This window comes from Phyllobates terribilis, unplaced genomic scaffold (assembly GCF_046119375.1).
Source record: "Phyllobates terribilis strain yellow unplaced genomic scaffold, ASM4611937v1 Scaffold_11__3_contigs__length_659146591, whole genome shotgun sequence".
Lineage (NCBI taxonomy): Eukaryota > Metazoa > Chordata > Amphibia > Anura > Dendrobatidae > Phyllobates > Phyllobates terribilis.
In genome coordinates, this window is record NW_027362771.1 from 575,575,589 (window position 1) to 575,589,227 (window position 13,639).

Here is a 13,639-nt window from a genome sequence, read left to right on the forward strand (position 1 = left end):
ACCGCCATACCATCACCACATAACCAAATAGTGACTGAATACCGCCATACCATCAATACATAATAACAGCAAATATTGACTGAATACCGCCATACCACCACCACGTAATAACACCAAATAATGACTGAATACTGCCATACCATCACCACATAATAACAGCAAATAGTGACTGAATACCGCCATACCATCACCACATAATAACAGCAAATAGTGACTGAATATCACCATACCATCACCACGTAATAACACCAAATAATGACTGAATACCGCCATACCATCACCACATAACAGCAAATAGTGACTGAATACCGCCATACCATCACCACATAACAGCAAATAGTGACTGAATACCGCCTTACCATCACCACATACTAACACCAAATAGTGACTAAATACCGCCATACCATCACCACATAATAACAGCAAATAGTGACTGAATACCGCCATACCATCCCCACATAATATCACCAAATAGTGATTGAATACCGCCTTACCATCACCACATACTAACACCAAATAGTGACTAAATACCGCCATACCATCACCACATAATAACACGAGATAGTGACTGAATACCGCCATACCATCACCACATAATAACACCAAATAGTGGCTGAATATAGCCATACCATCGCCACATAGTAACACTAAATAGTGGCTGAATACCGCCATACCATCACCACATAAAAACACCAAATAGTGGCTGAATACCGCCATACCATCACCACAAAATAACACCAAATAGTGGCTGAATACCGCCATACCATCACCACATAATAACAGCAAATAGTGACTGAATATCACCATACCGCACGTTTCTTTGCTGATTCTCAGCCCGACACATGTAACATACGGCTCCAACACAACTGTATATAGATTTATTCCAGCTAAACAGCAATAACTCTTCTTCTACTATTAACCACCTACTCAGTCTCCTGGATGACTGTCAAAAATTGCCATGCTGACTGTATTACGAGCCCTCATGGCGGGGTATTGGGAAAAGTTTTCAACTAGCAATAATCACGCCTCGGATAAACCTCATGGGCTATGATACTGCCACTGCGCAAAGCTGGAGGCCATCTGTGAGGAGCTGCGGCCTCCGGATCTGGGGCTCTGTCTACACTGAGGAGAGACAAAGTCATTAGGGGCCTGTGGGAGCAAAGGATTCTGGGAGTGGATATGCTAATAACACCCCTCCCCTAAGTCTGTAATGGAAGAAAGAAAAGCCCCCCAGGCTGGGGGAGGGGAGAGGGCTCATCCTCCATCTGATCATAGTGTCACCACCTCCTGCTATACAGACTGTCTGCTCCTGCGTCCTGGGGGAACCTTCACTTATGTGTTACAGGATTGCATTACCAGGAACGTCCTGATGATGGCGCAAGAAGAGCAGCTGAGAAGCAATACTGTCATGCAGTGACCATATAATAACAAATAGTGATTAAATACCGCCATTTATTAACCCTCCCTATCGATCCTACCTTCAAATTATCTGCTAACCTTAAAGGTTCACATACTTTTGTCACTCACAGACATGTGAGATTGGATTATTTTCTTTAAAAAAAAAGTGTAAAAGTTTAATGTTTTGGACTCATTTGATTTGGTTCTTCATCCACTTGTGAAAAGCTGATGTCGTTTTAGGTCAAATTTATGCAGAAATTAGGAAAATTCTGATGTGGGGAAAAATACTAAGAGGGTCTCATAATGAACTGGGGGTGGGAGGGGACGCTATCAATGAAATAGGGGTGGAAGAGAACACTAAACAGGGACTTATGATGAATTGGGGGTCGGGGAGGCTGTTACCAGAAGCTTATAATGAAAAAAAACTAAAAAATAGTGACTGTACTATAAACACCCAATAATACCAAATAGTGACTGAATAATACCACAATACTATGAACACACAAAAGCAAATAGTGACTGTAACACCGCCATAACATGACCATATAATAGCACCCCAAAACCATAACATGACTCTATTTGGAGTAATCTCCAGGGAAGCAGCTGACTAGACATTAATTCTGTAATTGATTCTCCACATTTCTTTGCTTATTCTTTTGGCCTTAGGCACTGGCGTAACGCCAATGGCGGCAGGCCACACCACTGCTATGGGGCCCCTCACCGCAGCATGCCCTCCCCGCACTGAGCCCCGCCTCTGCCTGTTAGCACCAGCGCTGCCCAGCCGCCCACACAGAATGATGGGGGTGGAAGTGTCTACTGACGCTCCTTCCTCTATCTTCATTGCTCTCGCTGATGGCCGGTGGGGGGCCCAGTGTGAGCAATGATGATAGAGGAGGGAGCATCAGCATCATTCTTCCTCGGCGTCTGACGTGTCAGAGCAGCGGGCGCCCTGTAATGACGTCATCGCGCCCGCTGCTGTGACACGTCAGACGAGGTGTCCAGCGCTTCACACCACACGCTGAGGAGACTGGAGCATTGGGCGCAAAAAGGACAGATGAGTACTGTATTTTTTTTTAATCAGTGACTGGTGGCCATAATACAGTATGGGGGTGCATTATATTGTATGGAGGATCATGGAGGTGCATAATACTGTATGAAGGATCAAGGGGGTGCATTATATTGTATGGAAGACCATGGGGGCACATTAAACTGTATGGAGGATCATGAGGGTGTATACAACTGTATGGAGGATCATGGGGTTGCATTATATTGTGTGGTGTACTATGGGGGTACATTATGCTGTATCGAGGACCATGGGGATACATTATGCTGTATGGAGGACCATGGGGGTGCATTATACTGTATGGAGGAACAGGGGGGTGCATACTACTGTATGGAGGACCATTAAGGGTGCATACTACTGTATGGAAGATCATGGGGGTGCATTATATTGTATGGAGGGTGATGGGGGTGCATACTACTGAAAGGAGGATCACGGAAGTGCATTATATTGTATGGAGGATTATGGGGGTGCATTATACTGTATGGAGGATCATGGGGGTGCATACTACTGTATGGAGGACCATGGTAATGCATACTACTGTATGGAGGACCATGGGGGTGCATTATACTGTATGGAGGACCATGTGGGGTGTATTATATTGTGGGAAGGACCATGCAGGTGCATTATACTGTCTGGAGGGTCATGGTGGGCGCATTATATTGTGTGGAGGACCATGGGGTGCATTATACTGTATGGAGGATCATGGGGGTGCATTATACTGTATGGAGGACCATGGGGTGCATTATTCTGTATGGAGGACCATGGGAGCACATTATTCTGTATGGAGGACCATGGGGGTTCATACTACTGTATGGAGTACCATAGGGGGTGCATTATATTGTATGGAGGACCATGGAGAGTGCATTATACTATATGGAGAGTTATGGGGGACGCATTATACTATATGGAAGGCTATGTGGGGCTATTATAATATGTGGGGGTCTATTATACTGTATGCAAGCAATTATACTGTTTGGAGGGCTAGTGCGGGCTATTATACTGTATGTAGGCCCATTATAGTGCATGGAGGGCTGTGTGGGGGTCACAGTTTGGGGGATCACCATACTTTGCCTGTGGAGTTGAAGTGGGGTACAGTAGGGTCATTATAATGTGTGTAGAGGAATTCATCATGGGGGTATCATACTGTGTTTGGGGGGCACATTTGTTTACATATTTTATGGGGGCAATGAAAGAGGAATCTATGACTTCAGCAGGAGGAAAATCGCTATGTAAAGGCTGGAAGGTTGTGAGATCTGCTCTTCTGTGATCTGACTATTATTATTTTTTTCTTGGGGGCCCCATGATTTCTATGTACGCCCCTGGCCTGAGGGAAATTAAACTTTACATATAATTCTCAACCCCACATATAACACAGAGCTCCAATACAACTGTATATAGAATTACTCTAGCTAAACAGCAATAATAGTTTTTCTACTATTAACCACCTATTCAGTCTCCTGGGAGACTGTCAAAAATTGCCATGCTGACTGTATTACAAGCCCTCATGGCGGGGTATTGGGAAAAGTTTTCAACTAGCAATAATCACGCCTCAGATAAACCTCATGGGCTATGATACTGCCACTGCGCAAAGCTGGAGGCCATCTGTGAGGAGCTGCGGCCTCCGGATCTGGGGCTCTGTCTACACTGAGGAGAGACAAAGTCATTAGGGGGCTGTGGGAGCAAAGGATTCTGGGAGCAAAGGATTCTGGGAGCATAGGATTCTGGGAGCATAGGATTCTGGGAGCAAAGGATTCTGGGAGCATAGGATTCTGGGAGCATAGGATTCTGGGAGCAAAGGATTCTGGGAGCATAGGATTCTGGGAGCATAGGATTCTGGGAGCATACGATATGCTAATAAACCCCTCCGCTAAGTCTGTCATGGAAGAAACAAGAGACGTTTCAACATTTTTGATTAAAAGCTTCCGTCTGAACAGGGACTTGAACAGGGATTAAAAGTCTGATGCTACCGACTGAGCTATCCGGGCTTCTGTACAGACTCTGAGGTCAGGACTTTCTGCTGGGTCTCTCCGCCGTCTGACGGCTCCTCATTTCCGGTTACACAGTTTCTCCATCTTCTACTACACGAACTCAGCACCAGATCCGATTTCCTGGAGAGGAACCTTTACTTATGTATTAGGGGATTATGTTACTAGTGACCCCCGCTGAAAATGCCAGGAGAGCAGCTGACATACCGCCATACTATAACCACATAATAACACCAAGTAGTGACTGAATACCGCCATACTATAACCACATAATAACAACAAGTAGTGACTGAATGCCTCAAAACCATGGTCGTATAACGGCACCAAATAGTGACTGGATACCGCCATACAGAGACAACAAAATAGCATTAAACATTGACTGATTAGTGAATGAATACCGCCATACCATATAATAACACCAGATAGTGACTGAATACTGCCATACCATCACCATACCATCACCACATAACACTAGATAGTGACTGAATACCGCCAAACTATTACCTCATAATAGCACCAAATAGAAACTGAATACCGTCATACCATCACCACATAATAATACCAGATAGTGACTGAATACCGCCATACCATCACCACATAATAATACCAGATAGTGACTGAATACCGCCATACCATCACCACATAATAATACCAGATAGTGACTGAATACCGCCATACCATCACCACATAATAACACCAGATAGTGACTGAATACCGCCATACCATCACCACATAATAACACCAGATAGTGACTGAATACCGCCATACCATCACCACATAATAACACCAGATAGTGACTGAATACCGCCATACCATCACCACATAATAACACCAGATAGTGACTGAATACCGCCATACCATCACCACATAATAACACCAGATAGAAACTGAATACCGTCATACCATCACCACATAATAATACCAGATAGTGACTGAATACCGCCATACCATCACCACATAATAATACCAGATAGTGACTGAATACCGCCATACCATGACCATATAATAATACCAGATAGTGACTGAATACCACCATACCATCACCACATAATAATACCAGATAGTGACTGAATACCGCCATACTATCACCACATAATAATACCAGATAGTGACTGAATACCGCAATACCCACAATACCTTCAATAATAGTATGTAACGACATGACACATGACGCGGCCTAGTTCTCTACATGATTCACTCCCCGGGGAGATTCTCGGGGTTTTTCTGAGCAGTCAGTTATGTGTTGTCGATGCGTCCATAAACCATGCTGAGAGTTGGCGACTTCGGAAGAAGTTTTCCAAAAAAAAAGAATAGGAAAATCAGGACAAACCTGAAGAAGTGCGGCGCTGGTTCTGGAAAAAACGATTAGACTAATGTGATTTCTGGACAATTAACAGGCACAATGCCTGGGGTCGGCCTCTCCGGTCATTTATATTTACCCGAAATCCGTATAAAGCCAGGTCCATCAGGGACGGTGTAATCTGTGGATGTCACAATATAGGAAACTGTGCAGGTGACCTTGCGTGCTACATCAGATGAGATCACCGTTCGTCCTCCATACTGAGCCGCCTCCCTCAATATTGTGTCTATAATGCTGTATATTATAATATATATTATATCACAGATTAGACCGTCCCTCATGCAGTCGTTTCAATAATTTTTATTATTCAATTTTATTAAAAATACTTCTGCTTGGGACTTGAACTCTGGACCCTCAGATTAAAAGTCTGATGCTCTACCGACTGAGCTATCTGGGCTCTGTTGAAAATATTGGAGTGCTAACATTTCAGTCTGGAACCAATCGTCATCTGACACCTTTTACTGTGCAAATAGTTCTTGCACCTGGGAAGTATGAAGGGATCTACCACTGATACCATATATAAACACATTATATTACATGCACACTCACTGAAGCCCACAGGATGAACGCCTCTTTGGACCTGCCAGGGTCACTCACAGAGGTGATCTTCCCTCTGTAAGTGACCTAAGACTGCACACCGTAACCACTAACCCTGAGTGGCGGATACCATTGAATGTTCATGGGGTCACCTAGGCAGTCAAACAGTATCCTGTCGGAGGCCACGCGGCCAAGCGTCATCTCTGCATAGTCCCCCGTCACTTCCTCACGTTCTATACACATAACATAAGTGCAGCAACAGTCTATAATAATTACATTCACAAAGTGAGAAACATCCAACATAATGGAGCGCCAACAATGCAGCAACATGAAGAAATGCATGAGGTTCAGACCTCACTTAGAGGGCCTAAGAACAAATGCAACAGCGGTCTTTTATAAGAGGGGGTGTAGACTGTTTTACTTTAAAACCTTTTACAATGTAACCACTGCAGCCAATCACTGACCACAGCAGTGACCAACACGAGCATTGACTGGACTACATCGATCACCCATCTGTGCGGCCAGAATAGGATGTACAGAGACTGGCTGTATGGAGGTGACTATTAAGCAATTGCAGGTCCAAGTGTTATGATCTGCAACAAGTACTAAGGAAAGATAGGGGAAAGCTGTCCCTACAGTAAGACTAAGCTGAATCCCTACAATGTAGCGGGCTGCCTGTTCCTAGCGAACAGACCCGCCTTAGTCCTCGGCTAGTCTGAGCGAAGACCTATAGCATAAGGGGAGGGGTCCCTAAAAGAACTAAGGACTGGGACAAAAAATGGGACACCTCCTAAACAGAGAAGTTGTTGCAGAACACAAAAAGACTAACTGACAAAAAGGTACTAGAGGTCCCAGAAGGACCAAGCGAACTGACAGAGAAAGGCACCGAAGCACCAGGCTAGAGAAACAGTCAAACACTGAAGTCCAGCACAGCCAAAAGGGCGGAGCTGGAATATAAAGGCAGATGGTCACATGACCGCAAAACACAAGATGGAAAAAACAAACAGGAGGGTTCTAACACCAAGTCCCTTAATGGGACAGGAAAAAATAAAATCGGACCCCTTTTTACCAAAATGTCAAAAATTTACGCTTTTGGTATCGCCAGGTTGGTAAATGTCTGAACTAATAAAATATTACTTATCCCATATGCTACACACTGAAACAGAGGAAAAAAATATCAATGTCAGAATCGCATTTTATTGTTTTTTGGTCGCGTCACCTCCCAAAATAAGGTAGAATTAAAACAGATTTGAAAGTCGTAAGGACCCCAAAATGGTACCAATAAAAATTACAGCTCGCCCACCCTCCCCCTCACTTTCCCACCTCCCTGTCATAAAGAAAAATTAAAATCCACACAGACATCTCCGGAGAGGGAAATATCACCCGCACATTGAACATATGGAACTCATTATAACTGGGAAAAAGGAAAAATAATTAAAACAGGAGAAGTGAGAGAGAGAAAGCCGACACTTCCATCTCCATTGGTCACTACTAACACCGTCAGCCTGCAGACAAGTCAGGTCTCCCACCTCCACACAATAGGAAACCACATCTATTATACCCACATGATTCAGTCTGACAAATGCAACTGCTAGTTTATAGGAATTGTTCGGAATTACAAAAAACAGCGCCACCCCTGTGCACAGGTTGTATGTGGTATTGTAGCTAGACCCCATTCTCTTCAATAGAGCTAAACAGTAATACCAGACATAATCAGGATGAATGCCTCCTTGGACCTGCCAGGGTCAGTCACAGAGGTTATCTTCCCTCTGTAAGTGACCTAAGGCTGCACACCATAACTACTGATGTGCACAGCTCCCACCTGCTTTGTGTGCCCCCTACGACTGACCCTGAACGGGGGGGGGGGGGCATCCGATGTTCACGGGGTCACCTATGCAGTCACACCTTAATCCCGTCTGGAGCAACAAGGCTGAGCGCCATCTCTGCACAGTTCCCCATCACTTCTGCTCGGACCATACACATAACATGAGAGCAACAAGAGCCTGTACTATGTGCAACAAGAGCCTGTACTATGTGCAAAAAGAGCCTGTACTATGTGCAAAAAGACCAACATAATGGAACGCCAAAACAGAAATAAACACTTGAAATAGATCACTCTGTTTGTAATGACTCTATATAGTATAGGAGTTTCACTTTTTGTATTGAAGAACTGAAATAAATTAACTTTTTGATGATATTCTAATTTAGTGAGATGCACCTGTATATAACGAATATATATATTGTATTTGATCTTTATACACACACACGCACATATATATATATATATATATACATATATATACAGTACAGACCAAAAGTTTGGACACACCTTCTCATTTAAAGATTTTTCTGTATTTTCATGACTATGAAAATTGTACATTCACACTGAAGGCATCAAAACTATGAATTAACACATGTGAAATTATATACTTAACAAAAAAGTGTGAAACAACTGAAAATTTGTCTTATATTCTAGGTTCTTCAAAGTAGCCACCTTTTGCTTTGATGACTGCTATGCACAGTCTTGGCATTCTCTTGATGAGCTTCAAGAGGTAGTTGTTTAACTACGCAGAGCGTTGTTTAAATTTGGCGCCAAAATCGCTGATTGGTCGAAGCCGGCGACCGCGACCAATCAGCAGAGCGTTGTTTAAATTTGGCGCCAATCTCGCTGATTGTTGGCGGATGGCGGCCGCGACCAATCAGCAGTGCGGTGTTTAAATTTGGCACCAAAATCGCTGATTAGTCGCGACCGCGACCAATCAGCAAAGAGGTGTTTAAATTTGGCAATCAGCAGAGCGATGCAGAGCGGGGTTTAAATTTGGCGCCAAAATCGCTGATTGGTCGCCGGCCACGACCAATCAGCAGAGCGGTGTTTAAATTTGGCATAAAAAGCGCAGATTGGTCGCGGCCGGTGGTTGCGACCAATCAGCAGAGTGAGGTTTAAATTTGGCGCCAATACTGCTGATTGGTCACGGCCGACAACCGCGACCAATCAGCAGAGCGGTGTTTAAATTTGGCGCCAATCTCGCTGATTGTTCGTGGCTGACGGCCGCGACCAATCAGCAGAGCAGGATTTAAATTTGGCACCAATAATGCTGATGGGTCGCGGCCGGCGACCGCGACCAATCAGCAGAGCGGGGTTTACATTTGGCCCCAATGCTGCTGATTGGTCGCGGCCGGTGACCGTGACCAATCAGCAGAGAGTTGTTTAAATTTGGCACAAAAAACGCAGATTGGTCGTGGGCAGCGGCAGCGACCAATCACCGATTTTTAACACAAATGTCCGGACCTTTGTAACACCATGCGGATACTGTGGGGACATCAGCGGCTAGGGTGTGAAGGGAGGACCGGGGAGCGGCGCTGCGGGTCGGGATACTTCTGCTGCGAGCGCCCGCTCATGTCCCGGGTTCTCGGAACGGAAGTATCCGCACAGGCAGCGCCGCTGACATCCATGCGGCTAGGGCGTGACATCCAATTGGTCGCGGCCGCTATTTAAATCTGCCGCACAAATCGGTGATTGGTCGCCGACTTGGCCCGCGACCAATCACTGATCTTGCGGCCAAAGTTAAACACTACTGTGCTGATTGGTCGCGGACGCTGCCCGCGACCAATCACCGATTTGGGCGCCAAATTTAAATATCGGCCGCGACCAATCACCGATCTTGGCTCCACATTTAAACACCGCTGTGCTGATTGGTCGCCGACGCTGGGCAGGACCAATCACCGATTTTGGCGCAACATTTAAATAGCGTCCGCGACCAATCCGCACAGCGGTGTTTAAATGTGGAGCCAAGATCGATGATTGGTCGCGGCCGATATTTGAATGTGACGCCCAAATCGGTGATTGGTCGCGGGCGCTCGCAGCAGAAGTATCCCGACCCGCAGCGCTGGCCCCGGTCCTCCCTTCGGCATGGAGGTCAGCGGCGCTGGCGGTCCTCCCGCTGCTACCGGCCGGGAGATGAGCGCCTCACGCCTCTCATCTCCCGGCTGCATCTCCGTCCCTCAGATGGGTCCGGCGGTCGGGTTCCTTCTGCTGTTGCCGGCCGGGAGATGAGCGCCTCGCGCCGGTCATCTCCCGGCTGCATCGCCGCTGAGCTCCGTCCCGCAGATGAGCCGCTAACGGCCGCCATCTTTTTTTCGAAATCCCCCGGCGCTGATTGGCCACTGCCGGACCAATGAGCGACCCGGGATTTCCTGGACAGACAGACACACAGACACACAGACAGACAGACAGACAGACGGGATAAGACGATTATATATATAGATATATATATACAGTGGTGGCCAAAAGTATTGGCACCCCTGCAATTCTGTCAGATAATACTCAGTTTCTTCCTGAAAATGATTGCAATCACAAATTCTTTGGTATTATTATCTTCATTTAACCACTTCGCGCCAGAGCCTGTTTTTGCCTTCGTGACCGGGCCAATTTTTTCAATTCTGACCACTGTCACTTTATGAGGTAATTACTCTGGAACGCTTCAACGGATCCCCCTGATTCTGAGAATGTTTTTTTGTGACATATTGTACTTCATGATAGTGGTAAAATTTCTTTGATATCACTTGCGTTTGATTGTGAAAAAATCGGAAATTTGGTGAAAATTTAGAAAATTTTGCAATTTTCAAACTTTGAATTTTCATGCCCTTTAATCAGAGAGATATATCACACAAAATAGTTAATAAATAACATTGCCCACATGTCTACTTCACATCAGCACAATTTTGGAACCAAAATTTTTTTTTGTTAGGAAGCTATAAGGGTTAAAAGTTCACCAGCGATTTCTCATTTTTACAACAAAATTTACAAAAACATTTTTTTAGGGACCACATCTTATTTGAAGTGACTTTGAGGAGCCTTTATGACAGAAAATACCCAAAAGTGATACCATTCTAAAAACTGCACCCCTCAAGGTGCTCAAAACCACATTCAAGAAGTTTATTAACCCTTCAGGTGCTTCACAGGAATTTTTGGAATGTGGAAGAAAACAATGAACATTTAACTTTTTTCACAAAACTGCTACTTTAACCTCAAATTTTTAATTTTCACAAGGGCAGCCAGAAAAAATGGACCCCAAAATGTGTTGTGTAATTTCTCCTGAGCACGCTGATACCCCATATGTGGTGCAAAGCCACTGTTTGGGTGCACGGCATGGCTTGAAAGGTAAGGAGCGCCATTTGACTTTAGGAATGGAAATTTGACTGGAATGGATAGCGGACGCCATGTTGCATTTGGAGAGCCCCAGAGGTGCCTAAACAGAGGAAACCCCCAACAAGTGACCCCATTTTGGAAACTAGACCCCTTAAGGAACTTATCTAGATGTGTGGTGAGCACCTTGAACCCCCAGGGGCTTCACAGAATTTTATAATGTTGAAGTGTGAAAATAAAAAAACAAATTTTTAACACAAAACTGCTACTTTAGCCTCAAATTTTTAATTTTCACAAGGGCAGCCAGAAAAATTGGACCCCAAAATGTGTTGTGCAATTTCTCCTGAGCACGCTGATACCCCATATGTGGTGCAAAGCCACTGTTTGGGCGCACGGCATGGCTTGGAAGGTAAGGAGCGCCATTTGACTTTTGGAATGGAAATTTGACTGGAATGGATAGCGGACGCCATGTTGCATTTGGAGAGCCCCTGAGGTGCCTAAACAGAGGAAACCCCCAAAAAGTGACCCCATTTTGGAAACTAGACCCCTCAAGGAACTTATCTAGATGTGTGGTGAGCACCTTGAACCCCCAGGGGCTTCACAGAATTTTATAATGTTGAAGTGTGAAAATAAAAAAACACATTTTTAACACAAAACTGCTACTTTAGCCTCAAATTTTAAATTTTCACAAGGGCAGCCAGAAAAAATGGACCCCAAAATGTGTTGTGCAATTTCTCCTGAGCACGCTGATACCCCATATGTGGTGCAAAGCCACTGTTTGGGCGCACGGCATGGCTTGGAAGGTAAGGAGCGCCATTTGACTTTTGGAATGGAAATTTGACTGGAATGGATAGCGGACGCCATGTTGCATTTGGAGAGCCCCTGAGGTGCCTAAACAGAGGAAACCCACAACAAGTGACCGAATTTTACAATCTACTCCTCTGTATAAATTAATCTAGTGGTGGGAAAATAAGTAGATAGGTAAATGGTCACTAAACCCATAGATGAATTCCCACAGAGGTGTCATTTCTATAATGGGGTCACTTCAGGGGGGATTATGCTGTTCTGGCACTTTTCAGAGTACCAGAGCTAAAGAATCCCCCCTGAAGTGACCCCATTTTGGAAATGAAACCCCTCTGGGAATTCATCTATGGGTTTAGTGACCATTTTAACTCAATGGATGATTTCCAGAAACAAGCACGCAATGGAAGGTTTAGATTCTGGAGAACCCCCCCTGGAAATTAAGTGAGCTCTACTCGAATGTGTCATTCACTAAATGAACCAAATGTTTGAATGACAAATTGGGATACATTTTTACAGTTTAAAAACGTGGTTCTGTGTGGAAGATTTTAAAGCAGTCAGTGACGCATAAGGCTGGCAATGATGGGCATTGTGGGCAATAGTAGCGGGTATCACGCCTCATTCCTCTCTTAGTACATACACGACATCTTTTCTGGGGGTTCCTTCTTGTTTCCGTTGCTGGAATAAGTGCAATAAAATGTCGCTCAGTGAGTCTTTTCACATCCTCAGATTCTAATGGATGAGCGGGGCTAACACTTTGAAAGACAAGATTTTCAATTACCTTTTCTTGATAATCAAGAAAAGGATCTGAATTTCCTGATTTTTTGTACAACACAAAAGAATTGTATGTGGCCACCTGAAACAAATAAATAACCAACTTTTTATACCAGGTATAGGACTTTCTTGATACCTGGTATGGCTGTAGAACCTGGTCTGCAAGGTCCACACCCCCCATGTGTTTGTTATAGTCAATGACTGACACAGGTTTTTGCTTTGGAGTGGTGGATCCTAGTTCTATAGTGGCCCTTGTGGCATCTGTGTGGATCGAGCTGAGGACAAAAATATCCCTCTTATCCCTATATTTCAGGGCAAGCAGCTCTCCGTTGCGTACAGCCCCTGACTGCCCCTTTTGAAACTTTTGGTTGACCAATGGTTGTGGAAACCCCTGACGGTTTTTACGGATGGTCCCACAAGCCCCGATGTTGTGTTCAACCAGACTTTTAAATAGGGGTATGCTGGTGTAATAATTGTCCACATATAGATTGTAGCCTTTTTGAAAAAATGGACTTATCAGCTCCCAAACAATTTTTCCAGATGTCCCCAGATAAGTAGGGCATCCTGGTGGGTTT

At 44.7% G+C, this 13,639-nt stretch overlaps 2 non-coding genes across 2 annotated transcripts; both read right to left on the bottom strand.

The window, feature by feature from the left end:
* Positions 1 to 931: 931 nt before the first annotated feature.
* On the bottom strand, positions 932 to 1,071 carry LOC141168324 (U4 spliceosomal RNA). The gene has a single exon (XR_012252065.1). It is a non-coding gene; the product is annotated as a U4 spliceosomal RNA (small nuclear RNA).
* Positions 1,072 to 3,914: 2,843 nt separating this feature from the next.
* LOC141168109 (U4 spliceosomal RNA) lies at positions 3,915 to 4,054 on the bottom strand. The gene has a single exon (XR_012251860.1). It is a non-coding gene; the product is annotated as a U4 spliceosomal RNA (small nuclear RNA).
* Positions 4,055 to 13,639: the final 9,585 nt, after the last annotated feature.